We start from the raw sequence: 27043 nt of genomic DNA on the forward strand, positions 1-27043 counted from the left end.
ATTAGCAGTGAAAACCAATCTGCAGCGAGGGTTTTGCCACCTCAGAAGGCTAGGGGGCCACTAGGGCAGGGCACCTGTGGGAAGGACGCATCATGAGACCTGGTCTTCAGCTTTGTCTGTCCAGAAGTTCCTAAGCATCATTGTCCTTGGAGGTGATGGGTTTCTTGGGGTTACTCTCTACTGACCAGACACTGCGGAGGTTGCTGTCCACAACAGAATGCAAAATGAGTAGTTTACACTGAGAATTATACCCTACTGGTTGCTTAATGATTGTGAATGGGAAAAATGCAAGGGAAGTGAAAACTTAATAGCTAAGAGGACAGGTTTGAATTCCAATTCTGTGAATGACCAACTGTGTGTGTGTATATGTGTGTGTGTGTGTATGTATGTATGTATGTGTCACACATATACATATACACACATATACAATACTATATACTATATACATATACACACATATACAATACTATATAATATGTATATATAATATATACAATAATATATACACAGTATATGTAAAATAATATATATTATACAAATATATATTATTTACATATACTGTGTATATATAAATGCATGTATAAATATAATACATACATAATATATACATCCTTTGCATATATATTATGTACATGTAATAATACATACACTGCATGTACAAATATAATATGTATGTATAATATATACATACTTTGCATATATATTATATATATACATATTATATATATACACAATATGTATGTTATATATACATATTATATACATATTATATGTAGATATTGTGTATATATTTATATGCATATGTATATGTGTATATGTTGTATATAATTGTATATACACATATATTATAGACACATATTGTGCATATATTTATATACATATTGTGTATATATTTATATACAGTCAGTGGGATGAATGTATGAATGTGTATATATATATACACACACACATGCATACAGTTAGGCATGCACAGAATTGGAATGTGTGTATTGTAGATACTTAATAAACAGTTCACTGGGAGATTTGATTTAATAAGAATTATTTTGGAGTTTTATTCAGGACAGTGACTTCAGGGGAGAAAAGATCAATTCATCCCTCTAACCAGGTGCCAATCGATGTGCAGGTCATGACCATTACAAGTCATGACCACCACAAGAACATAAGGCACTCACAGTGTTAATTTACAAAAGTTGAACTCAAGTTTTCTGACTCTGGCTGCCTCTATCAGTGACAACACTTTAATGGACAGAGAGCTAATGGTGTTGAGAGCAAATGGGGAATTTCCTGATCCTGAAGTTTCCTTCCAAACTTTTTTAGTTTTTTAGCAGTTATCTTAACAAATTAGAACCATGTAAGAATGTCTTGGATTCCTTTTCATGCTTGATTTCACACATGTTCACAAATGTGTCCCAAGAGTTGGGCTTTTCATTCAGAGGCTACAAGATCTCAGAGCTGGTCTCATTACCGTGGCATGAAAAGCCTAACATTATCCAGTTACGAACAGGAGAGCTTAGGTCTAAGAAAAAATCAGTGGAATTGATGTTCATTGTCTGGCACCATTAATCACTTGCATTTTTGTTTATTCAACAAATATTTACTGGATACTTATTGGACATCACTCTTTGTTCCAGGAGCTGAGGATTCAGCAGTTAACAAGATGATCTTGTGTTTTGGTCGGGGAGACAGACAAGAAATTAAAAGAGAGATAAAACGGGAAAGACAAGAGATAAAAATAAATCTGAGCTTGTAAGAGCTACACAGAGAATTAAGGCCATGAGATGTAAAGTTACTTCGACAGATGACGGGGTCAGGGGAGACCTGTCCATGAGGTGATACCTCAGCTGAGCTCTGAATCAAACAAAGGGAATGGACATACAGAGTTAGGGGTGAGTGATGTTCCAGGCAGAGGGTGCCACTGCTGTGGAGGCTCCCTGGTGGGCACCAGCGTGGTGTCTATGAGGATCAGTCCAGAGGCCAAGAGCTGGGGACAGTGTAGGAGAGGCCACAGAAGAAGTAGGTAGAGTCAGGTCAGTGAGACTTTATGGTCAGCGTAAAGAGTTTGAATGTCTCCTACATGTGATGGGAAACCACTGGGGAGTCGTAAGCAGAGGATGGATTTACGTTTAATAAAGAAGTCCCTCTGGACACTACGTGCAGAAGGATTATAGAGAACAAGAGTAGAAGGAGGGGCACTCTAAGAGCATCACAAGTAGCAGTGCCAATTGCTTGGGTAAGGGTAGCGAAGTGGTCAGATTTGGGATAAATTTGGAGGCAGGACTTGCTGATGGGCTGGATGTGGAGGGTGAGAGAAAGAGATAAATTAAGGCCAACTCCTATGTTTTTGACCTGCACAGATGAGTGGACAGTGCCTTTTTCTGAGATAAAGGAAGATGAGAAAAATAGGCTTATAGGGAAAAATATCAAGTTACTGCTCTGGGAGCACTCTTGCAGCTCCCCCCATGTGTCCTGGGAGTAAACGCACCGCTGCCTCCCCCGCGGTGGGTGCACTCGCATGCATACACACTCTGCCTCATCTTACTTTGAAGCCAGAAGAAACAAGACAATCCCCAAACTGGAAAACCCTCCACAATATTTAGCCTTTAGGTGAAGAAAGAAATAAAAATGAAGTTTTAGTTTTAAAAGCCAATTTCCATCCTTAAAGCTGGCTCGAATGCAGTTCAAAATATGATTTTAATGTCAACCCTAAAAATGTATTTGTGGATATAAGTAAATGTATATATTTAGGACAAAAGTATATACACATACACACACACATATGTCAGCCCATACCATGTCACCTACTTAATTATTCATTATTTACTCTCATTAATATTAGCAATTGACTTCTTTTGTCTTGAATTTAGTCAAGCTGTGAACGACGGAGGGGAGAATTAGAGGTGCTGAAGCCTTTGCCTCTTTCCTTGATTACCTTTTAAGTGGTGAGATTATGGATGATTTTTACCTTATGTTCTATTTTTTTAATTTTTAAATAAATTTTTAAAATCACAGAAATATAGCTATTAATGCCTGTACAAAGGTATTGATTACTAACCAAAGAGCTATGTAATTTAGGATTGAAAAGCTTGAAAGTAGAGGAATCTCTTCTCCAGCATCCCTGCCAAAATCTTCTAATAGAGGGGTACTCACAATATCCCAAGGAAGTCCATTCCATTGTCGGGCAGGGCTAATTGTTAGGAAGTTCTTTCTTAATGTCATACAGAAAGCAGTCATGGGACAACTTTTGCTATTGGTTCCCATTGGGCCTTTGGCAAAAACAAAAATAAGTCGACTTCCTTCTCTAAGTGACAATTCTTCAAATATTTAAGGACATATCTCTCCTTTTTTTTTTTTTTTTTTTTGTCTTTTAGCCAAAGCAGATCCAGTTCTTTCCACATTTCCTTTTGTGATATGGTTTCTTGACCTTTCACCAGCTTAAAGTATGATCCGGCCCAAGGCTTTGTGTTTAAACAAAGGTTTTAGTCTTACTTTAAAAAGTCGTGGTCTCATGTAGGTAGACTGCAGAAGCCAGTCTGTTGGTGTTCCCCCTGAGAAGTTGGGGAGAGAGGGAGAATTGCAGTAGGACTTTCTTCATATCTCTGCCGTTATTCAATGTAACCACAAATCCTGGGTCCTGGTTTCATAAGCACCCATAGAGAGAAATACAGCTTCGGAAAAATCTCAGTGTTAGAAAGGAACGTGTTGCCTACATTCCACTTGCTGAAGGATTCTTTCATTATAGAGTGGGAGGAGTAAGTGTTGAGCACACAGGCTTTGGAGTCGGACTACCTCTATTTGATTTCTGGACATATTAGGGCCTCACTTTCTTCATCTACAAAATGACAATGGTAGTGGTACCTCCTTTATGGAGTGTTGCACAATGCCTGGCATATAGTAAGCACCTTATCAATGTTAGCCTCTATTATTATTGCTGCTATCATTGTTAATACAGCATCCCCTAACTGATGGTCATCCAGCCTGTTAGTGCTGGGATGCTCCTTATTCCTCAAGGCTATTCTTCCCCAATTTTCAACAACTCCTGTACTGGAATGCCCTTATTTAAATTAAGTTGAAATTCACATCCTGGTAACTCCTGGAATGCAAATTTTTGTATTTTTAGTAGAGACGGGGGTTTCACCACGTTGGCCAGGCTGGTCTCGAACTCCTGCCTTCAAGTGATCCACCTTCCTCGGCCTGCCAAAGTGCTGGGATTACAAGCGTGAGCCATCACGCCTGGCCAGTTTAGCCTTTTCCTTATGAGATAGTCCTTTATATGTTTGAAGGTCACTATCACATATTATTCTATCAGCCACCAACATTTACTAAGCACCTATTGAATAAACTAGATTCTAAGTTTCATGAGATCAAATGTCCTGTGGGTTTGCCCATCACTGCAAAACTAACATGTAGTGCACTGCCACTACTAATCATTCAACAGTTGAATAGTAGTTCAATAGTTAAATAGTAGGTGCTCAAATTGAATACTTAAGAAATGAGTGATTTCTTCACCAATCCATAGTTAGGATATTAGTAAAAATTTCCTCACTGTTGAGGCTGTGCTTCAGTGTTAGAGGATGTTTGTGACAAGCTAAGACTAGAGCAATGATGCAACTCAATTCAAACATTTACTAAGGGCTTTCTATATGCCAGAGGCTGTACTAGGTATTGGAGGTAAAAAGAAGAATGGGATATGGTTCTTTCATTAGTGATCTATTAATCCAGTTCACAAACAGGCCATTCTAAGAAGATCTGCTCCAATGATGTCTGTCCAAGTAGGTGCTATACCAGGAAGAAGAAAGTCTTAGTCAAAGTCTGAAAAGTAGAACAGATGGGGTAAAACCTCAGAAGTTTACTCACTGTGGGGCAGAGGAGGAGAAAACTGATTGATATATAGTGAGGTTATAAAGCAGAGAGTCAGAGACAAAATAAAGAGATGGATACATTGAAAACTGGTTCAGCAATGCATGCAATGAACCCAGGATATCTGCTAGGTTGTTCCTTGCACATGTGGCTTTGATGAGACAGGGGTCATGTCACTTGAATTACCTTAGCTTCACCAGAGTATATACTGCAGATTTGCAATTATATAGTGTAACCTTCAGGTGATGTAGCCTCATGAGAGACTCTGAACCGGTTCACCCAAGTAAGCCATTCTCAGATTTGTGACACTCAGACACTGCGAGATAACAAAATCTTATTGTTTTAAGCAGCTAAGTTTTGGGGATATTTGTTATACAGCAATAGATAACTGACACAAAACTAGAGAAGAGGCAATGGGGGACAATTGTAGACCCCATAGACTTATTCTTCCATGGGCTAAGCCAGACCAGACTGTTATAGAGGCATAAAGCATTCATGGTTGCTTATTTTGTGAAAGATGGGTAATGGGGAGAAGGTAGGCCAAATGGCTGAAATACATTCTCTTGATAAGACTGCTCTTGCAATATAACTACTATCATGGTGATAATGAATCGCTCATCGGGACCTCAGAACGGCCTGTTGTAGGACAGGGTAACTAATGCACACTTCCCAATATTTCTGAGGGTTGATATAAAAACTTATAGTATCACATGGATGGTTGTGTCAAAGGATGCTGTATAAATCTAGTGGGCTATTACTTTCCATTTTTAATGTGAATTGACAGCCACTTTAGTCTGTTAGCACTTCCTTCCCGAGAAAGAACGCTGACATCTTTTAGTGCCCTCAGCAGCAAATGACTTATGCCAGAGCCTATTCTTCTTCTTTAAACGGAAATCCAACTGACACCTGTTATGTTGTCTATTAGATAAAGACAATTTTATAGAATGTGGGTGAAGTGGGAAGTTTGCCAACCGGAAAGAATGCAGGCTGTAGCCCTTCCTTGTAGTGGTTAAAGAAAAATTCCTGATCAGGAAATCAGTTTTGTATACCTGTTTTCAGGTAGACAAGGGTGTCTATGCCAACCGAAATGCCAGCTTATTCTTCTTTATTTTCAGCCCTGCAGATACGACTTTCTTAGTACTGAGGCCATCTTATGAAGCTTTTTTATACCTGCAGGTTGTCATTCTGACTTAGTTACTAATCCTGGTCACACATTAAGGGCTTTGATTAAGCAATTTGCTTTTTTCCTTTTTCTCTTCCATGTCATTGAAAGATTACAGAGTTTGAGCATGAGGTTAAAGGATTACATCTGAATCCGAAGAGTACCCACACTGCTCCAGCTGCCTGTCATTTCCTGGAGTGGTTACTTATCTGTCAATATTTCTTCCCTTTTTTCCCAAGTCCCAGGCCTACTTGATCTTGTCCGTTTGGCTCGGCTGGTGGAGGAATAACAAGGGTCTTCCCATCATGCAACATTCTGGGATACATCATGACAGAGAAATCTCAAAGCCCAGGTCAATTATAACAGAAGATGTGCACCACCTCTTGCCCCTGAATGTCTTCTGGGGCTGCAGTTGTTTAAAACTAAGTCACCTGAAAAATGGAAGGAAATGTGGGTCTGGTGCCTGCCTGCCTTTCTGGTTGCTTAGCAGGATACAGATAGCAGAAGACTAACACTACATGTATGTGGTTTGCGGTCAGGAAGAGGGAATAAAACTGACAGCAACCTCATTGTGCCATAATTACTTTTTAATTAGAATTCATTGAATACAGATGGATTCTTCCTGTTCTTTTGCCCACTGATGTTGTTAATATTCCTATATCAGATATTATGAGGCTAGCCAGCAGTACACAAAATAACCCTGTAGCTGATAGTGACTTACAGAAAGTAACCAACTTCAGCATTTGTCTTAGATGAAAAATAATCTTCCACCTCTTTGTGGATTCTATTGCTGGTTTGTTGATATAGTGTTTGTTTACTCTCATTCCTGCAGGAAAAAATATCATAGTTCTTGTATCAAATTACTGTAACTGACTAGAACATTTTTATTTTAAATAATGTACATCATTATTTTCTTCATGGTGACACTGAAAAATTTGCAGTATTTCTCGTTTTATCCTCTCCTACCAATGAATAACTTGAACCCAAACGTGAATGGAATGTACGATTTCACGCTGTTATAAAAAATCATTGTTCATCACATTCTAATTGTAACTAAGTTTGAACCTGAATAGCTATTTGCAGTATTTTGATAGAAATAAGAAGTAATTTCCATTTTTTTTTGCTCCAGGGTCCCTCTACATGAACTGACATATGATGCATTTTTGAAGTCACACTTAATAATTCTCTTTTCATAATAAACAACCGCACCCTTGTTGAACAGCATATCTAAAATTAGGCTTACACAGGCCTATGTAATATACCTAAGAAACATGATTTATTCTAATGTAATAATGGCATAGATTTATAAAGCTTGACTACTCCAATGCTCCTCGTTATGGTTGTAAAATATTTGTGGCCACTGTGGGATTTTCGAGATCATTATTTTAAAAAAGGAAAAACCCATTTTGACAGATGAACTGGGGCCATTCTGAGCAAATCACAGATACTTCATATAACAAGGCCTCCAAAGAGGGGAGCATACACTTATTACTATGGCAACCCAGATCAAAACACTATTTTAGTGGAGGGTTTCCAGTTTTACAATGCAATGATGATTGTTTATAGTACCATTGAAACCAGATTCAACAAAGATTTAAGAAATGAGCTGACAAGAGGAAAATCATTATAGATAAACTGGGGATACCTGAACGGGATTGCATGGAATCTGCCATTATTTGATCAAATACTGAAATTTATTGCCCAGGACAATAGAAATAATGGAAGAGGATCCAAATGATGAGAAACCATCCTGAAGTTTCTTCTATTACAATGTTTTGGACTAAGATCAGGCCTATCTTAAGTTAAAACTTTGGAAGCAAATAGTTGTTTGTTTGTTAAGTGCACATCTCTCAAATGCCTTATTTTTCAGTTGCAAAATACCTACTTGTAATTTCAAAGTTATGGACTAACGCTTTCTTCCCTAACATATTCCATCTGACAGAGTGTAACACGGCACAACTCAAGAACTATGCCCATCACACAGGACTTTGTGCTTGCACATGTCTACGTGAAGTGACAGCTGGTTACAGCCCCGCTCAGTTATTTTTATATAGATGGCATTTTTACACAGGAAGAAAAAAAATGGTCTGGATCGAGTTGTTCGTTTTGCTGAATCTGTCTTGAAGTATCTGAGTACGACTAATAAGTGGACAAAGTGCATTGAAATGAAGCATTGAATAATCATGCATTTGTTTAGCAACTGTTGAGCATCTGCCATGTGCCTATCGGTGTGCACAATTCAAGCAAGCTAATTGACTCTGGAGTTTATTGTCTAGTGGGAGGGCCATGAAGAAATATTGAAGGGTACAGAAATAGAGAATAGTAGGGATGGGGCTTAGATCCATTTGAATGCTTATTAATATAAAGAGTTTTCCAGTGTTTGAAAGGGGAAAGGAGACCATATTTATGAATGCTTTGTGGAAAATTCTGTATGAGGAACTTCATGTACTATTATCTCATTTAAACCACAGAACAATCTTGAGAAGTTGCAGGTAGTATGATGTTTATTTTGTGGATCAGGAAATCGAGACTCAGAAAGGTTAAATAAAAACTCTCAAGCTTATTGAACAAATACATATATAGCAGCTATTATGTACCAGGCACTGTTGTAAGCATTTTACAATAAGTAAATTCATTTCATCTTCATAATAACCATTTAAAGCAGTACTATTGTTATTCCTATTTTACAGATAAGGAAACTGAAACACAGAGAGGTTAAATTACCTGCTCTAGGTCACACAGCCAGTGAGTGTCAAAAGCAAGATGCGAGCCAGGCAGCCTGCACTGCTACCACTACGCAATGAAAACATGTGTTGTAAGTAATCAACAGTTGTTATCTGTTGTCTGCAATCAACCTATACTCTGCAAGGAATCAACAGCCATAAGTAATCAACAACCCAGGTATGATCTAAAACAAGTCTGCTGAGTTACTAGATGAATACTTTGTTCTCAGCGTCTTTGTCTACAAAGTTCCACACTACAACTACCAAATATTTTAAGGAGCAGACATACTTTGCATTTGTTTTGTAACTATTTCTAACCAAGAATAAAGTGATGCCTCAAAATCATTTCCTAGATGTTGTGCCAAACCCCCGTCAACTTCAGTGGAAATGGCACCAGGTTCAAGAAGCTGAAGAAGAGACCTAGAGCCAGCAAATAAGACATGGGGTTTTATTGGGGGTTTACATCCACAAGAGAGAGTCCAGTGGAGCAGACTGGACAGGAGACCTACTTTACATACAGTCTAGGGGCAGCAGGTTGCAGGAGAACCACAACCATTTACAAAAGGTATAAGTTTATGCAGCATTTTCACTTAGCATGCTTTCCCTAACAACCTCCACCAGGTAACTTTCATTCAACCCCAAACTCAGGGCCTTGATCCCCTGTATTTCATGGGATGGGAGAGAGGCTCAGCTATTCTTCATAGACAAGAGACTAATCTCTGGATTGGCCACTTCTGGATTCCCTAGCTCAGAACATGCATTCAGGTATGTTTGCAATACAGGGTCATTCTCAGAGTATGCTTAAGTTATTACTATCAGGTGTGTCTACCACACAAGGATTTTACTTATTCAGAGCTACAAAGAGATTACAAGATTATACTTTGGTTCTGAGCAAGTGATTAAATCCACCAATAATTTCACAATGTCAGACAGTTCAAAAATGTTGAGTAGTCTTGTATTGTGTGATGCATTGACCTGGCTATAAACTGTATCAGTTTTTAGTCAAGAGAACATGTGCATGTTTATAACTTAATTTGTGATTTCAAATAGGGAAGCATCTGTCTAGACTGCTGTGGCCTTATTGGAAATGTGTCATGAGTGGCCACTGTGTTTTGGCCGCCAGCATCTGTTTCTCCTCACTTTGATGATAGTACCCTGAAGTTCTCAAAGGAAATAAAGGAATGAAGACTCCCATCCTGTCTCCTGTGACACTTTTCCTGTTGATCCAGGGCTATGTGGGATCGCCTGTGATGAGGACCTTTCTCTTTGTCTTTGGACTTGTCGATATGGAACTACTGACAGCCACTTTGCCACCACATGGGGTTTCTGAGAATGAAGCTGATGTGGAGGGGAGCAGAGAAAAGAACTAGGAAAAGGTGAGATCCTGTAACATTATTTGAGCCCCCAGATCAAGTGGCACATGAATTTAGATCTACCTCTGGCCTTTTCAGTTAAAGAAACAAATGTGTTTTCTTCTTTGTCTAAGCAAGTTTAAGTTGGACTCTGTCCACTGTAAACTAAAGAGTCCTGATTAATACAGGATGACAAAACTATTCTAATTAAGTTTTATTGATATTTCATCTTTGCCACCTTCTTCTCTCTCACTCTCCATGTCTAATGCCCTGTGAAGCCTTGTCTATTTCATTGCTTAAATCATTTCTCAAATCTTCCCACTTCCCTCCATCGTCACTAGCATCAACTTAGCCTAAGCGGCCATCATCTCTTATCTAGACCATTTGAGATAACCTTTTCTCTGGTCTCCTGGCATCTAATCTAGCCCTCTTCCAATCCATTCTCCCACATTCTAGCTATAGCAATCTTCATAATGCAAATCTGATTATGTTACCCCTTCCTCTCATTATTCCTCCCTTCCCCCAGGATTAGTAATAGTTTTCTACTGATCTTAGACTATGCATTAAAATCCTTCACAGTGACTTTGGGGTTCTGCCTGGTCTACCCTTATCTTTTTGTGGGGCCCAATTCCAGTTCTTGGGGCTTTCCTGTTCTCAGACTTTCATACCCCAAAAGGGTTTGGTTTCAATTCTCACTTACAAAGCTCACCTTCAGTTGCTGAATATCTCTTTGTATTTCCTTTTATTTTCCCTCATGGTTCTAACTTTGTTTTCTTAGATATTATTCTCCATTTTTCTTTCATTTTTATTTACTCATTCACAACTTACTTGAGAAACATTTTGTTTACCTTCTTTATATAGCTCGTGGTAAGTTTTCTGTAGATTCTTTATCAACTTTGTGGAGTCACTGGAATGTAATCAGAAGTAATTCTGTGAAGTGTGTCCCACTTCCTGCCTCCACCTGGCCCTATGTGCCGGGAAATGCAAGCACAATGAAGCACATTAGAGTGTCTATCAGCTTTCCCAGAATCCTCTTCTCCAGGGGAAAATTGCATTCCAAAGCAGTATGCAAATGATTTGGTCACTGCCTTCTCTTTAGGATTTTCTTCTCTGTTGGTGAGTACCAGTAATGGACTCCATATTTCACTATTCTTGGACTCTTCCATCTGCTCACCTTTTCCCCTCTTCTTTAGAGTCATCCCTGGTTTTGTTCAGCTCCTCCTTGTTCCAGTTGTCCATTCTTCATTCACATATCCTCTGTTTATTTCACTTACTGCTTGGATCACACCCTCTTTTGGCCATTCTTCTTCACATTGTTACTTCTATTCTTCATGTTTATCTGTCTTTTCCTTTGGGGTTCTCTTTCACTCCTCATTCTTCCCTTCCTGCTGGTTTGTTTACACTAGAAGACTTTCTCAGGGAACATGTGGTCTCACAGCACTTCTGCTGAAGGCTTAGCCAAGGTGCCAAATCAAGCTTTTAGAGATACTACATTTTTATCCTATTTGACAGCGCACAGGAATGGTAAATTTGGTTTCTATTCAAGAATCAACACCTCTTGCAGCCAATTCCTCACGCAGGAATATGATATGTAGTCATGTTAGTCAGGAAAGTATTTAGATAGGTAAGGACTGATTACAGAAGAACAAAGTGTATTCTTGTATTATAAAAAAGGATGAGGATTAGATAATATGTTTTAACACATAGGTAAATTATGAATCTCCTTCTAGACTTCTGCCTCAAAGATTTGAGGATAGGCAGCATAACATGGTGGAAAGAAGACTGGCTCAACACTTAAGATATTTGGCTTTGTTACTTATTAACAAGGCACATGCAGACATTCTGGTACAGGGATAAATCATAGCCTTTAGGGTCAGACAGGCTTGGGTTCAAATTCCAGCTCTGCCAGTATTAGCTATGTGACTTCCATTTCCAGTGTAAAATAAGAAAATGTATAAAGCATAAAATCTATTGCCTGGCATAGAGTAAGTGCTCATAAACTATAATTTCCATTTCCTCTTTTCTAACTTGAATAACACATTTAACTTCTCTGAGCCTCAGTAGTTATATCTGGGAAATAGACAGTCCTAACAGTTTCAGTCATTTGTAAAACTCTATTACACTAAAAACTTTTCTGCAGTTTGTAAAATAAGCCAATGAACTCCCGTATTTTCCTAAGCTGTTTAAAGTTGAGGTTCTGTAGCTTACAACCAAAAGAGAGCTGAATCTTCAAAACATTGCTTTCCTTGGCTTCTCGCAGCATGTTGGCTTCCTTCTCTCCAAGTGGAGTTCCCCATGAGATGAGATACATAACCACAGGCAAATCCAGTGCTTCTTTATTCCAGCTCTACCACCAGATAGAAAATTGCTCTCTTTTCTTAGTTCCATGGGAGCCATCCTATAGAAGAGCTTTGACTGGCCTATCTTGTATTATGTGCCCTTTTGTGGTCAGGGAGGTGAAGTTCTATGTTTGGGAAACTCCCTCAAATCTTAATATTCGGTGCTAGGGATATTCTGTAACATAAGAGAGAACAAATCCCCAAAAGAGGTCAAGGAGGTCGGGTAGACAATGTGATTAGTGGCTACCACCCCTGCACTTGCCTGTTTACTCTAGACGGCTGCTGCAAAATAATAAAAGTGAAATGCTTGGAAATAATAAAAACATAAGATCTTATTAAAATCTAATGTGTTGCATATTAGAACTATATAGATGATAGGTACTCAAATGTATCAATATAACATTTCTTCCTGAATATATTTTTTCAGACCAGAATATTGGCCCAGAAATAAAAATATGTTATTACTCCACTGTCTCCACAGAAAGGCTATTTTATAGGAGACAACTAGGAATAACTCCAATTCTCCAATCAACCACAGAGCAGTTCTTTTGTTAATCACACACTGACTTTGCCAGATGCCAAGCTCTTTCTTTTTCACTTAGTTTACTTTCTCCTGTCTTATGAAATAGGCTATTAAGGTGATTTCAGTGACTCCCTGTTTGCAAGGCCACCATCCTTGAGAACAACTCAAGGTGCACAGATATCTCACTCTGGGTTGTGCAACACACTCTTGGCCCCACCCAGTGGTGTTTTATTAGGCCAAAAGAAAGAGGCAGCACTCGCTCTTCATTCATTCAACAAATGTCTGTGGAACATTCACTTATAATACTTAGATAAATATGGGAGTGCTTAGAGGGAAGATATACAATTTTAGGCCCTTAAGTGGCTCTAAATATGGCAGAGAACATTAACAACTGAGTGCACAATTCAGGTTCAACATAATTCTTGCTAACTTGGAGCAGTATCAGTACTGTGGAAGCTTGCAAAAGGGGCATGGTCTTTTGGGGACTCCAAAGAGGGCAAGTTGGGAGGGAGGGTGAGGGTTGGAAAATTACCTATTGGGTACAATGGTCACTATTTGGAATATTGCTACACTAGAAGCCCAAACCTCACAATTACACAATACATCCATTTAACAAATATGCACATGTACTCCAAGAATTTAAAATAAAATAAAATAATTTTTTAAAAGATAAGATGGCAAAAAATTTTTAATGAAAGGAGCTGTGTCTTAGTTTTCTCAGGCTCCCACAACAAGCACCATAGACTGAGTCACTTAAACAACAGAAATTTGTTTTCTCACAGCTCTGGAGGGTGGAAGTCTGAAATCAAGATGCCAGTTTATATGGTTTGGGTCTGTGTCCCCACCCAAATCTCATCTCAAATAGTAATCCCCATGTGTTGAAGGAGGGGCCTGTAATTCCCACATGTGAGGGAAAGGAGTGAATTGAATCACAGGGCCAGTTTCCCCCTTTCTGTTCTTGTGATAGTGAGTGAGTTCTCTTGAGGTCTGATGGTCTTATAAGTGTTTGGCAGTTACTCCTTCATATACTCTCTCTCTTTCCTGCATAGGAGAATGAGACCCCTTGTGAAGAAAGGGTCTGCTTCCTCTTCCACCATGATTGTAAGTTTTCTGAGGCCTCCCCAGCCATGTGGAACTCTGAATCAATTAAACTTGTTTCCTTTATAAATTACTCAGTCTCAGGGAGGTCCTTTATAGCAGTGTGGAAATGGACTAATATAGTAAATTGGTAACAGGAGTGGGGTACTGCTATAAAGATATTTGAAAATGTGGAAGTGACTTTGGAACTGGGTAACAGGCAGAGGATGGAAGAGTTTAGAGGGGCTCAGAAGATGAGAAGATGTGGGAAAGTTTGGAGCTTCCTAGAGGTTTCTGGAATGGTTTTGACCAAAGTGCTGATAGTGATGTGAACAATGAAGTCCAGGCTGAGGTGGTCTCAGATAAAGATGAGGAACTTATTAGGAACTACAATAAAGGTCACTCATGGTATGGTTTAGCAAAGAGACTGGCATTTTGACCCTGCTCTAAATATCTGTGGAACTTCAAACTTGAGAGAGATGATTTAAAGTATCTGGCAGAAGAAATTTCTAAGCAGCAAAGCATTCAAGACGTGACCTGGATTATTCTGAAAGCATTCAGTTTTATGCATTCACAAAGAGATGGTTTGAAATTGGAATATATGTTTAAAAGGGAAGCAGAGCATAAAAGTTTGGACAACTTGCAGCCTGATGATGCAATAGAAAAGAAAAACCCATTTTCTAAGCAGCAATTCAAGCCAGCTGCAGAAATTTGTGTATGTGACAAGGAACCTAATGTTAATTGCCAAGACAATGGGGAAAAATGTCTCCAGGGCATGTCAGAGATTTTGGCCACAGACCCTCTCATCACAGGCCTGGAGGTCTAGGAGGGAAAATGGTTTCATGGGTTGGGCCCAGGGTTCTGGCTGCTCTGTGTAGCCTCGAGACACAGCATTCTGTATCCCAGTCACTTCAGCTCCAATTGTGGCTAAAAGGGGCCAAGGTACAGCTCAGGCCATTGCTTCAGATGGTGCAAGCCCCAACCTTGGCAGCTTCCATGTGGTGTTAGGCCTGCGGGTACACAAGTCAAGAATTGAGGTTTGGGAACCTCTGCCTAGATTTCAGAGGATGTAAGGAAATGCCTGGATGTCTAGGCAGATGTTTGCTGCAGGGGTGGTGCCCTTATGGAGAACCTCTGCTAGAGCAGTGCAGAAGGGAAACATGGAGTTGGAGCCCCCATGCAGAGTCCCCACTGGAGCACTGCCTAGTGGAGCTGTGAGGAGAGGGCCACCATCCTCCAGACTCCAGAAGGGTAGATCCACTGACATCTTGCACTGTGCATTTGGAGAAGCCACACTCAATGCCAGCCTGTGAAAGCAGCTGGGAAGGGAGTTATACCCTGGAAAGCCACAGGGGCAGGGCTGCCCAAGACTGTGGGAGCCCACCTCTTATATCAGCATGACCTGGATGTGAGACATGGAGTCAAAGGAGATTATTTAGGAGCTTTAACATGTAGTGACTGCCCTGCTGCATTTTGGGCTTGTACGGGGTCTGCAGCCCCTTTGTTTTGGCCAATTTCTCCCATTTGGAATGGGAGCATTTACCCAATGCCTGTACCTCCTTTGTATCTAGGAAATAACTAACTTGCTTTTTATTCTACAGGGTTATACACAGAAGAGACTTGCCTTGTCTCAGATGAGACTTTGGACTGTGACTTTTGAGTTAATGCTGGAATGAGCTAAGATTTTGGAGGAATGTTGGGAAGGCATGATTGGCCTTGAAATGTGAAAAGAGATGAAATTTGGGAGAGGCCAGGGAAGAATTATATCATTTGGCTCTGTATCCCACCCAAATCTCATCTCAAATTGTAATCCTGTGTGGAGGAAGGGAGGTGATTGGATCATGGAGGCAGTTTCCCCCATGCTGTTCTCGTGATAGTGAGTTCTCACAAGATATGGTTTTAGAAGTGTTTGACAGTTTCTCCTTGACAAGCTCACTCTCTCTTGCCACCTTGTGAAGAGGGTGCCTGTTTCCCCTTCCACCATGATTGTAAGTTTCCCGAGGCCTCCCCAGCCATAAGGAATTGTGAGTCAGTTAAACCTCCTTTGTTTATAAATTACCCAGTCTCAGGTATCTTTGTAGCAGTGGGACTAATACAGATGGTTTAGGATAACATCTAATAATAATAATATAATAGAATCATAGGGACAAAGGAGAAGAATAATGAAGGTTAAATGTGTATTGAGTATTTACTATGTGCCAAACCTTGTTATAAGCCATTTACATATATTATATGATTTAATCCTTACAAGACACATATAAGGCAGGTTGTATTAATAACTTCAGGTTATAAAAAACAGAAGCTGAGGTAGAATATTTCAGAGGCTAACAAAACAAAGGTATTATGTCTCACTTTAAAAAAATCTACTGTGGGTCTAAGGGACTCTCAGGGACAACTATCTTACATGTAGTGATTCAGCAATGAGGTTGGCATAGCCATCAACATCTTGGAGTGATACTGCATGGGACAAAGGGCCTCCTTGATTAATAAGTGGAGGGAGGGTCTCATATCAACAATGAAATGTTTTGAACCAGAAGAGACACGTTATTTTTGCTCTCAGAACTAGTCACATGACTGTGACCAAATGCAAGGGGATTGGAAAGCACAACTCTCCACATGCCCAGGACAGAAGCAGCTCTTGTGCACACTAATTTTGTCTGACTCATCAAGGGTGTTTGCCTCCCACGTGGTGGGCCAGAATTGAAACATGGTAATGTCTTGTCAGAGCCAAGAGTATCCGAGTTAATTGATTCTGGTTCCCTCATTTTATAGGTAGGGGCATTCAGCTGGCTTGCCCAAGGTCAGAAAGTCAGAGTTGATCCTTCTCAAGTTCTGCTAGAATCATCACTGGTGCTCTTAACAACATCCTTGGGTACTTGCAATAAGTAGTATAATGACATTTTCCGGATAGTGACATTGAGCAGCATGGTACCCTAGTAACTTCCCATTCCAAGATCGCTACAACAGAAGACAGTCAATCAGCTCAACTGACTCCACACTCCCTGCTCCTTTAAGGCCCCGAGCTCTTGAAAAATAAGCATAAGCCCAGAGAAGCAACCAAGAAGGAAGTTCCTTCAGCTGGTACTAAAGGGAGAACGTCTCTGGTGCTATTAGACCCTGCTCAGCCTCTGTGGTCTCTACTGGTAAAGTGGGTAATCTTTCTTTTCCATGCCTTCACCCACCCACCTCACCCATATGAGGTCTCGGGCTGTCCTTTGGGACTGCTTTTCTTCTTCAAGGTTGTACCTGATCTCCTCTGTAATACTATTTCATGTAGTTAACAATGTTGTGAGTGAAAATGGGGAAAGAGTGGAAAAAAGGAAGCACACATTCATTTGCCTCAATCTAGTGCTCTTTCCCTCCCCAAAAGAAACACACTACTTATTCAAGCAGGTATCCTGGAAGCACAAATTTTACCTAACAGGCTTCTTTCATACCATTGAGAGTGGCTAACTGAAGAGCCTCTGCATTAATTGCATACTCCAAAATGAAGGCGCACAACCATTGCTAAAAATCTGTTCAAGGTTGCAGCTTCCAGGTATGCAGACTGTGCACCTGTGCATTCTCTGACTCTAGAGGGTTGTCATGAAGGTTGATTGGCATTGTAGATTTGTATATTTATTTATTTTGCTGGCAGCAAAGGGTTTTGAGTGGTGGGTACATTTTTCAAAATTGCTCATTTGGCTGGCAGCAGGACTGAACATATTCATATTCAGGGCTGATAATAATTCCACAACTAATAATTTCCAGTGTTTATCATGTTACTGTGTGCCAGGGACTATGCAAGAGGCTTCCCATACTTTACTGTGTTCCATACAATGTGAGATAGGTATATCCCCATTTTATAGCTGAAGAAACTGAGGCTTAAGGGAACCAGGTACACAGCTAGTAGTGTGTACCTGGCTCCCTTAAGAATATAATGACTGAGTAGGAGTTTGCATGTAACAGCCCTGCCTCTGAAGAGGAAATCTCAGCCACTCTGCTGTATTACTAGTGCCTCTCTCACCAGCTGACAAGCCTCTCACTCATCCCTGCACTAGGCCTTAAATCTGAAATGCAGACCCCGATCCCTGCTGCTAGCCCAAATTTTCTACTACAAATGACAAATATCTGTTCAGATCCTTGTGACTAGGTCAGAGGTAGTGCATTATTGCATACTGCCCTGTTGCTGAGTGCCTCGGAGCTGTCAGCATCCCAGGAAACGTTTAGCAGGGGGTGGGAAGAAAGGAAGGGAAGAAAGTACAGTGTGGATGTGTGTTACTATTTAAAATAAGACAATTATCTTAAACTGTAAAAACATACCCAAGTTTAAATACCTATGACTCGCTTTAACCAAATTTGTTAACAGTCAATTGTCACTACTTGCTCCATTTGTGCTGTATTAAATGTAGCTTGTTTCAGACGTGTGTGGTTGACTAGCTGTGGGTTACAATAGCAGCTGCCTCTCTCTCTTACTCGTGTCATCATAAATTCTGGAAACAGACAAAAGCAGTTAAGTTTGTACAACCCAAATGCTGCTACCCTGGGAAGACTAAAAATAAACCACCTGGTTTCCTGGCCCCTTTTTGGGGGATGGTATAGGTTGGCCCTTTGTGACCTATAGAAGGCCTATAGGTGCAGAGGGGAGATTATCAATGAATCCATGGAGCTGCTATGTCATAGGTCAGAAGAGTGGCCTAACTGCAGGCCATAGTGACACCTGTGCAACTAGGAGCCAGTTGGGAAGATGAACGGGGGAACACATGGCAAAGACCAGGCAGAAGTCAAGAAGGAAGTGGCAAAACCAAAGCGACAGTTCGTCTCCTGTTGTAATCAGAGGGGTGTCAATGAGAAGAAAGGATGAGCTTCAAAACAATTATGTAGTGTTCATTCTACAGCAATTATTCCACTTGGGGGTGAATTGTTATAGTATGAACCCAGACACTGTCTAATTAGGAATATGCCTATATTCAGGAAAAATTATCCAGCTAATTGGCCTGGTGTATATATAGCTTTGATGACTGGGTGGTAAGAAAAAATGGTGATAGAAAAAGTTCTTCCAAATCTGGAGTGTTTCAAAGAAAAGGCAAAGCATGTCAGACTTGCAAGAGATCTCCAGGATCATTTGGGCCATGGGCTCATTTTGCAAAAGAGGTACAAGGTTGGGAAGGGAGTTGGTTCAGGCTCACATAAGGGCAGCACAGAGCCAGCACTAGAATATGGTTCTCTTCTGTCTCTTGCCTACTCTTGATTGATACCCATATTGTCTGACCATCAGGATCCAAATAACTGGAAGCTGGAAGCCAGGTCCTGACTATGAGAAGGGTTCAGAAGAGGAAGAATGGTTGCATGTTGGTATACCACCCACAGCCTCCATTTGATTCCAAGTTTTCTGAAATAAATGCAAATGAAAAGGGCCCCCAAGTGTTTAAGCAAACATTGATTGAGCCTCCATCACATGCCAGGCACTAGGCTACGTGCTAGGGACACAAATATAAACAAGATGTTGTTCCTACTCTCATATTCAGAGACAAGGTTTACACTGGAAGCCTCTAGGGCAAATGGCTTTTATGATATGTAGTGAAAAGGGACAGATCACTTAGACCGTCTTCAAAGGAGAACATAATTCTTCTGTTCATATGTCCTCTACTACTTAGAGTCTTTAGCAAAATATTTTATAAGTCAAAAAAAAGTTCCTGTGTATCCATCTATAGAAGTTAGAGATAGTTTAAATACAGGGAAAAAAGCTTCTGCCATAGAGAAAGCCAGTGCATTTCCTTATAGTTACAAAATGTGTTCGCTAATATCTTCCCATAATATGTGTATTTTATTTCAGCTTGCCTGAATGGAGAGCAAACAGCCTCAAAGCTGCCATAGGTTCTTTTAAGTCCCTTGACCATTTGAGGATCAGCTATTCTTTATTGGAAGGAAGATATTTAAGAGAATTCTTTGTTTTTTTCCAACGAAACTAAATAGTTGTAAAGGGACTTTTCTCCTAGGAATTAAACCTTACATAGCAACTGCATACAAATTAAAAGCAGAGTCAAAATTATGTGTCTGCTGGGAGGTGGAGTAAGGTGAGTCTAGGGGTAGTGCATAACAGAGTGGAAGGTGAGAGCTGATTAACTTTACAAAAAACTAATCACTCAGTATCATAAACAATACATGCCAAAAGGTAGTCCTCCAAAGCTGCTTTATGTGCATATCCATTACACATTTATTCCTTCAACTAACGTTTGTTGAGTGCTTCAATGTGCCAAGCCTTTTGCTAGATGCAGAGAAAAGTGCTGAAAATAAAACAGATGCAATCCCTGACTTCATGAAATGCACAGTCTAATGGGGAGATAACTGTGAAGCAGGCTCACAGAACAGTCAACCTTGGCTAAGTTACTCTGCAGTAACAATTTCCAAGTCCTAGAGAGTTTCTACAACAGAGATTTATTCCTTGCTCATGTTGGGTCTATCACAGCTCTGCCTGTCACTCTCTCCTTTTTGGACCAAGGCTAAAGGACCAGCTCCACACAACGGCTCTAGAATTTTGTTTCTCTGAGCACATGTCTTTGCCCAAAGCAAGTCACATGACCAAACCAGATGTCAAGGGGATGGGGAAGTTTAATGCCCCCCAACAGAGATGGACTTGGTAGGAAAGCACAGCAAATATTTCTGAACATGGAATATGAATATATCAAAACTTAACAAATAATAATTTATGTTAATAAGTTGTAAGAACAGTCATGGGGAAAGGAATAGAGGGCGATGACCAAAAATAACAATGGAGAACGATTTCCGCTGCTGCTGCTGCTGGTGGCAGGTCTGGAAAGGGTTTTCTCAGGAGGTAACGTCTCAGCTGAAATCTAAAAGAGGAAGAGATGTTATCCAGTGGACAGGTTGGGAGAGGAGTCTAACAGACAGAGGTGCAGGGCGTTCCAGAGCCCTGAGGTAGGGAAGAGCTTGGTGTGCTTGACCTGTTGGAGACAGGCAGCTCCGTGCAGTGGTCTGGATCTGGACAGCTTGGATTTAAATCCTACACCAGCCCCTTACTAGTCACGTGTAACTTAACCTCTGTGCCTCAGTTTCCTCACGTGTGAAGCAGGGATAACTGCTCTGGCCTCATAGGGTCGTCATTGTGAGGATTGGGCGTGCTTGGCTAATGACAGCTGCTATTATGAATGAAGGAAGCCCCTGGTGGCTGGGATGCGGTGAGCCACAGAGCAAAAGAGATGAGGCTGGAGGCGGACACACAGCTCGGTCTTGAAAGACTGGGTAGACTTGGATTTTAATCTGGAACACAATGAGTCCTAAACAGAGGTGAGACTTTATAAAAATCTCTTGTCATACTCTAGGGAATAAGGTATTCTCCATTTAGACAACTATCCATTGTTGAAACAAAATGAAATCCTGGAGAGAAACTGAGGAAGGAAGGAGAAAGAGAAGAAGGGGGGAAAAGAGAGCAGGAAAGAAATGAGTTTCAGACTGGGAAATATAATTGGGAGAGGGGTGAGAGATGGGAGGAGGGTGCTGTCCCCTCCCCAGTCTGCCCAATATTAGAAAGAAGACATTTGTTTAAATAAGCATGGGGAGAAGACAGAAAGGAGGTGAGGGCTGTTCTTGGTAAGGTCTCAGCAGCCAGGCAGCATACAACGAAAGGTGGGTGACTGATTGGGTTGAGCTGCATCCTGACTCAAAGAAGGGTCCTCTGACCTCCATAAAAGTGGTGGAGGGGGGCAGCGGGAGCTCACCATAGCTCTGGTGTCACCAATACGGAAACGACTTTTACACACAGGGAGATTCTTATGGCTAGGGGCGCAGTCTTTTGGCTTCCACTAAACTAGCACATCCTCAGAGTGCACCTCCGGTCCTCCTTTGCCTGGGAGCAGAGGGAGTTGCTGGAACACAGGAGTGAGGGGTTTTATGAGGCTCCAAGTAGTCTTGTGATGTGATGCTTTTGGGGAGATGGCACTGCTTCATCAGCTGGATGACAAAACACTGTTAATGGCATCAATAAAGAAGTGTGAATGTAATTTTCTCCTCCTTGTTATTTCCTCAGTATTTGGCATATTATTTAACAGATCAACTGGCTAGTCATGATCCCTTCTGAAGCCAAGTCTTTCTTTTTGTGCTAGAAGATTCCTAAAATGCAGTGTAGTGCAGATATAAACTCATCGGGCAGATATAGGCCATACATCTAGAGCACATGAGAGATACCAAATGAAAAAGTGATTGAGTTCAGTCCAAATTCTGAAAGCTTTCGGGAATGGTTGTTACAGCTTTTGAAGCACTGGTGCTTCGGCAGAAAGAGCAGCTTAGGAGAAAATGCATAACCTTACTTCTTATACTACATTAAAATATATGTGTATGTTGAATTGGAAGAGATACAAACCTGAGAATATATGCAATCAGAATAAAGACAATATCTTGGAGCTTTGAAGTGACCAGATCTGGCTATGATAATAGCTACCACTTATTCAGGAGTTACTCTGAACCAGAGTTTGGACACTTCGCCATGTTAACTCACTTAATTCTTACAAGCTCACAAGGTAGCATTATTATCATTCTATATTATAGATGATGAAGGAGAGACATAGCTATATTAGGTAATTTACCCAAAGTCATTCAGTTTATATGCTTGGGCAATCTGGCTTCAACATCTGATCAAGTAACCATTGTGCACATGGCACCTCTGATGATATACAGAGAGACAGAGGGGAAACTCAGACCCTGCCACTCACATTTGACTATACCCTCTAAACACAAGAAGGCAAGAAGAACATACACATATAATCTTAAAGAGGTGTGGGCATTTTCAGGAAGGAAAAACAAAACGCTCTAATCTTTGCAAAGTAGTAGTGAAAGAGGATTGCAGAGGTGAGCCTTTCCTTTCATATTTTTCTTGCCCAGTTGTCATTGTTGACTATGGCTATGTCTTAAGCATGGTGATAAAAATATTTTTGTTTTGTTTTCAGACAGATCTATCTTATTTTTCTTATCCATTTACTGAGCCATAAATAACTGGAGGGTTGTAGATTAATTTTCAACAGGAAAAAAAAAACTTGAAAAGATATGCTGATGCATCATTTCCATGTGTGCTCATTTTTAAACAACCAAGATGGAGGTTGCAATTCCCAAAGCAGGGCATTACTGCTTTGAAGTTTCAGGGTTGTCTGTTCATTAATTTCTTAGGGAGCAAGAGAAAGAAGATATTCAAACATCAGTTCTCAAAGCTTTAGGATATTTTCTCCTTTGCTGTTTTCTATGTTCTGTTTCAACCCTTTGGCTCTGGTCTCACCTACTACAATGTTTTCATTTTTTTAAAATTCAAGATACTCAAAGCCAATTTAGGGGTAAATTTATTGGAAAGGATTATATTTGACAATTTTATGAGTATTACTAAAAATAAGGATGCATGTATAATCAAATACCCTGAAAAACAAACCCATCCAAAACAACTTTCCAAAAAGGCCAGGAAAAGCAGTATAAAAATGGACCTGGTTAGAACATACAGTGAGTGATTCATGTTGTCATGTATAATTTCACTCAGCCACCATTGGGCCTCATTTGTATATTCCTTTTACTTTTGAGATCCATCCCCTCCTCCCTGCTTGTGATTGACTTGCTGGAGACCAGAACAATTAGCCAGCCTAATTTGACAGTTATTTTTAAAATTGGTTCTTAAATTATGAGACAGTTCTGACTAGGCATGTGGTTACTTCACAAGGGAATTTCCCCCAAGTGTTCACTTGTCTATCTGAATTCCTGCTGTGAAACGAGTTGTTGCTATGTTGAGTTTGGCTAGATGATAAGTGAGATTTGTTTTGTGTGAACAAAACTGCTGCTAGATTTGGATCATCCTAAGCCAATCTATGAGTTAAATGCACAAATTACCACGTAATTTTGTTGCAATACAAATACAACTGGCAAATTCACTCCTATGTTCCCAATGATGAAGCCAGGTGAGTGGACAGTGTCAAATACTATAATTAATTCTTCAAACCAAACAAGTTCTTCTAAAGTTTTGTCCCTAATCTATATACTCATTCATAGGCACAATATTTATTGAGTTCTGGTAATGTAGCAGACACAGTGACAGATGCTGCGTGTTCAAGAATGAGTAAGATGTGCAACTCCCTTCAAGGATCTCAGAATCTGTGTGCAGTAAGTGTGGGGTGTGGCATACCAAGAAGAAAGGAACTAATACCCCACAGTCACCTCCCTTGTGCCAGGTGCTCTGATAGGAGCTTAAAACATACTCTCATTTAATCTTTCTCACAACCCTGCCAAATGGGTTTTGCCTCCCCATTTTATCCAGACTCAGGCAGGTTAAATAATTTGCCCAGGAGCATAGAAGTGTAACCAGGGGCCGGGCGTGGTGGCTCACGCCTGTAATCCCAGCACTTTGGGAGGCCAAGGCAGGTGGATCACGAGGTCAGAAGATCAAGACCATCCCGGCTAACACGGTGAAACCCCTTCTCTACTAAAAATACAAAAAATTAGCTGGGCGTGGTGGCAGACACCTGTAGTACCAGCTACTCAGGAGGCTGAGGCAGGAGAATGGCGTGAATCCGGGAGGTGGAGCTTGCAGTGAGCTGAGATCGTGCCACTGCACCCCAGCTTGGAGTGCAGTGCAGAGCAAGACTCCCTGTCAAAAAAAAAAAGAAGTGTAACCAGGATCTGAACCCAGCCCACTAGCTTTTCACTATTTTATGATCCCTTTAGATAGGAAGTCACACTTCCTTCTAGAAATTTCAAAACTTTTCAAGATTATAATCTCATTTGTTTCTCATAATATCTTCTTGAGGTTGGCAGATAAGGCATTATAATTTGCATCTGACTTCTGATGAAGCTGGGCCTTGGAGAGGCTGAGCACCAACTTCAAGGCTTCATGGCCAGTCAGAGGTAGAGCTGGAGCTAAAATGAAGATCTCATAACTATCAGACCAGGCTTTCCTTAGCATACAGATCTGGATATTATGCTGAGCTGAGCATGGATTTGAGTTCCCAGAAAGCAAAAATAAAAACACACAGCCCTGAATTGAGAAATATCCATAGGGATTAAGAGTTAACAGCACTCTTGTTAGCTAAAAGCCACTGTTTGTAAGTGATATTCGGAATTGCAGTGGCATTTCTAGTGTGCATTACACATTTACTCAGCCGAAAAGGAGGTGAGGTGGTGGATGATCAGAGGTCGGGGGAAGGACTAAGAACCAAAAGCACTGGGCAGCATGCTGTATGCCCTGTGTAAATGACTTGGCTTCCTTGCCCCTCTGTGTGACCTTGAACAAGTCCCTTAACTTCCTTATTCATCTCAGGTAGAAAATGTGTTATTGAGGGGTGCGTGTGTGTGTGTGTGCACACACATGTGTGCGCATGTGTGCATGTCAGGGCTCAGGGAGATGTCACCACACATCAAATGCTGTGGCTGGAGTGAGCTCTTTGGGGAAAATGTATCACAGTCTCCTTGCCCCCACCAGAAAGATTTTCTCACATGTGCGAAAGGTGCCACTTTTTAATAACATCATTGGAATATCAGTTTTTTGCAAGATACAGTGGGACAAACTTCAGTGTGCCACCGTGTGACACGATAAAAAAGAAGAGACTCCTGTGAGAGCTCCCCGGCAAACCCCCTTCAGGAAAGAGGGTCTGGTCCATTTGGGGTCATGTGAGCAGGCTGTAGGTAAGCTGGCGAAAGAGTGGAGCTAGGAAGTTTGCTGTATCGCAGAACAGATGCACAGACCTCTAGCAGTATGAAATGCCTTCACTCTCCATACCTTGGGGTAAGTTTTTACTCTTTCTCTTTGAATTATCCCAGTGGTCATCAGAAAGGCAGGGGGAGTACGCCTGTGAGCTGCTGGAGCCAGCCGGCTCCCTTCCTCGCTCAGAGCGCTGCCACTGCAACTCAAACAGAGAGGCAGCCCAAAATGGAGGAGGGCAAGGGCTTTGTTTACTCTTCCTCCTGCCTTTGGGCAACAGCAGTGTCTGACATCTGGGCTGCTAGGTATGCATTGTCACCCAGGCGATCATCCACAGTTGCAGCCCATATGCCAGATACTCACACAGGCCCAGACTGTGGGGACGTGAACTGGGGAGGAAGAACAGAGAGGCAGCAGTGTCTCTGGGGCATCTGCCCTGATGGCCAAGGAAAATCCCATATTCTTGTGGGAAATGTGGAATGGGAGGTACATAGCATGAAACCTGATAGAGAAGGCATGCTTTCAAGCTGTGGCCTGGAGGGGAAGGGCCAGAGGATTGTGCTATTGTCTCTTCACACTGGACTGTCAGGGTTGGTTTGGCTCAGGTGATGGGAAGGGTGAGCAACCCTTCCTTACCTTCATCAGTAACTGGCCTCTGCAAGGAGGCAGACATAAGAGAAGGACTCTTCTAATGGAGGAGGACCACTCTGACAATCAGAAGCACTTCGCCTCCCAGAACCCTGAAGCTCGTACCAGCTCTTACGCTTCATTTATAGTAATTCTGGCTCTGCCACTATGGGATCTTGAACAATTCCATTAAATTCTCTGAGCCCCTTTTTCCTCATTGTAAGATAAGTACACTTCTTCTAACCAGTTGTAGTGAAAGGATCACTTGAGATGATGTAGGTGACAATACCTGACAAACTCTAAAACAGCATGACAAGGTAAGGGATTCTTATATTTTTAATATGCGAGGAACTGGAAGGGAATGGAGATCCTATAAACCAGTTATTATTCTTGCTCCTGGCTGAAGCCCCAGGAGGCATTTCTTGGCCTATGCTGAAATCCTTGGGGCCCTGTATAGATCTCAGCACTTCCCAGAGCTTCCACTTCTCTGTCTATTGGATGGTGAGTAAATGCCTTAGAATCACAGACAATCCAACTTGCAAGGGACTTTAAAGGTCATCTAAAACAAGTCCTCCTTGAAGCTTCAGTTCTCTCAACAAGTCAAAAGACATGTATATTCTTTACTCTCGGCAGACCGTGGTATGGTGTTTGGCAACAGACCAGCCATTCAATACTATTCCTTGAATGAATGAATGAACGAATGATTAAATGAATGAAT

Source organism: Macaca thibetana, chromosome 1 (genome assembly GCF_024542745.1).
Source record: "Macaca thibetana thibetana isolate TM-01 chromosome 1, ASM2454274v1, whole genome shotgun sequence".
NCBI lineage: Eukaryota > Metazoa > Chordata > Mammalia > Primates > Cercopithecidae > Macaca > Macaca thibetana.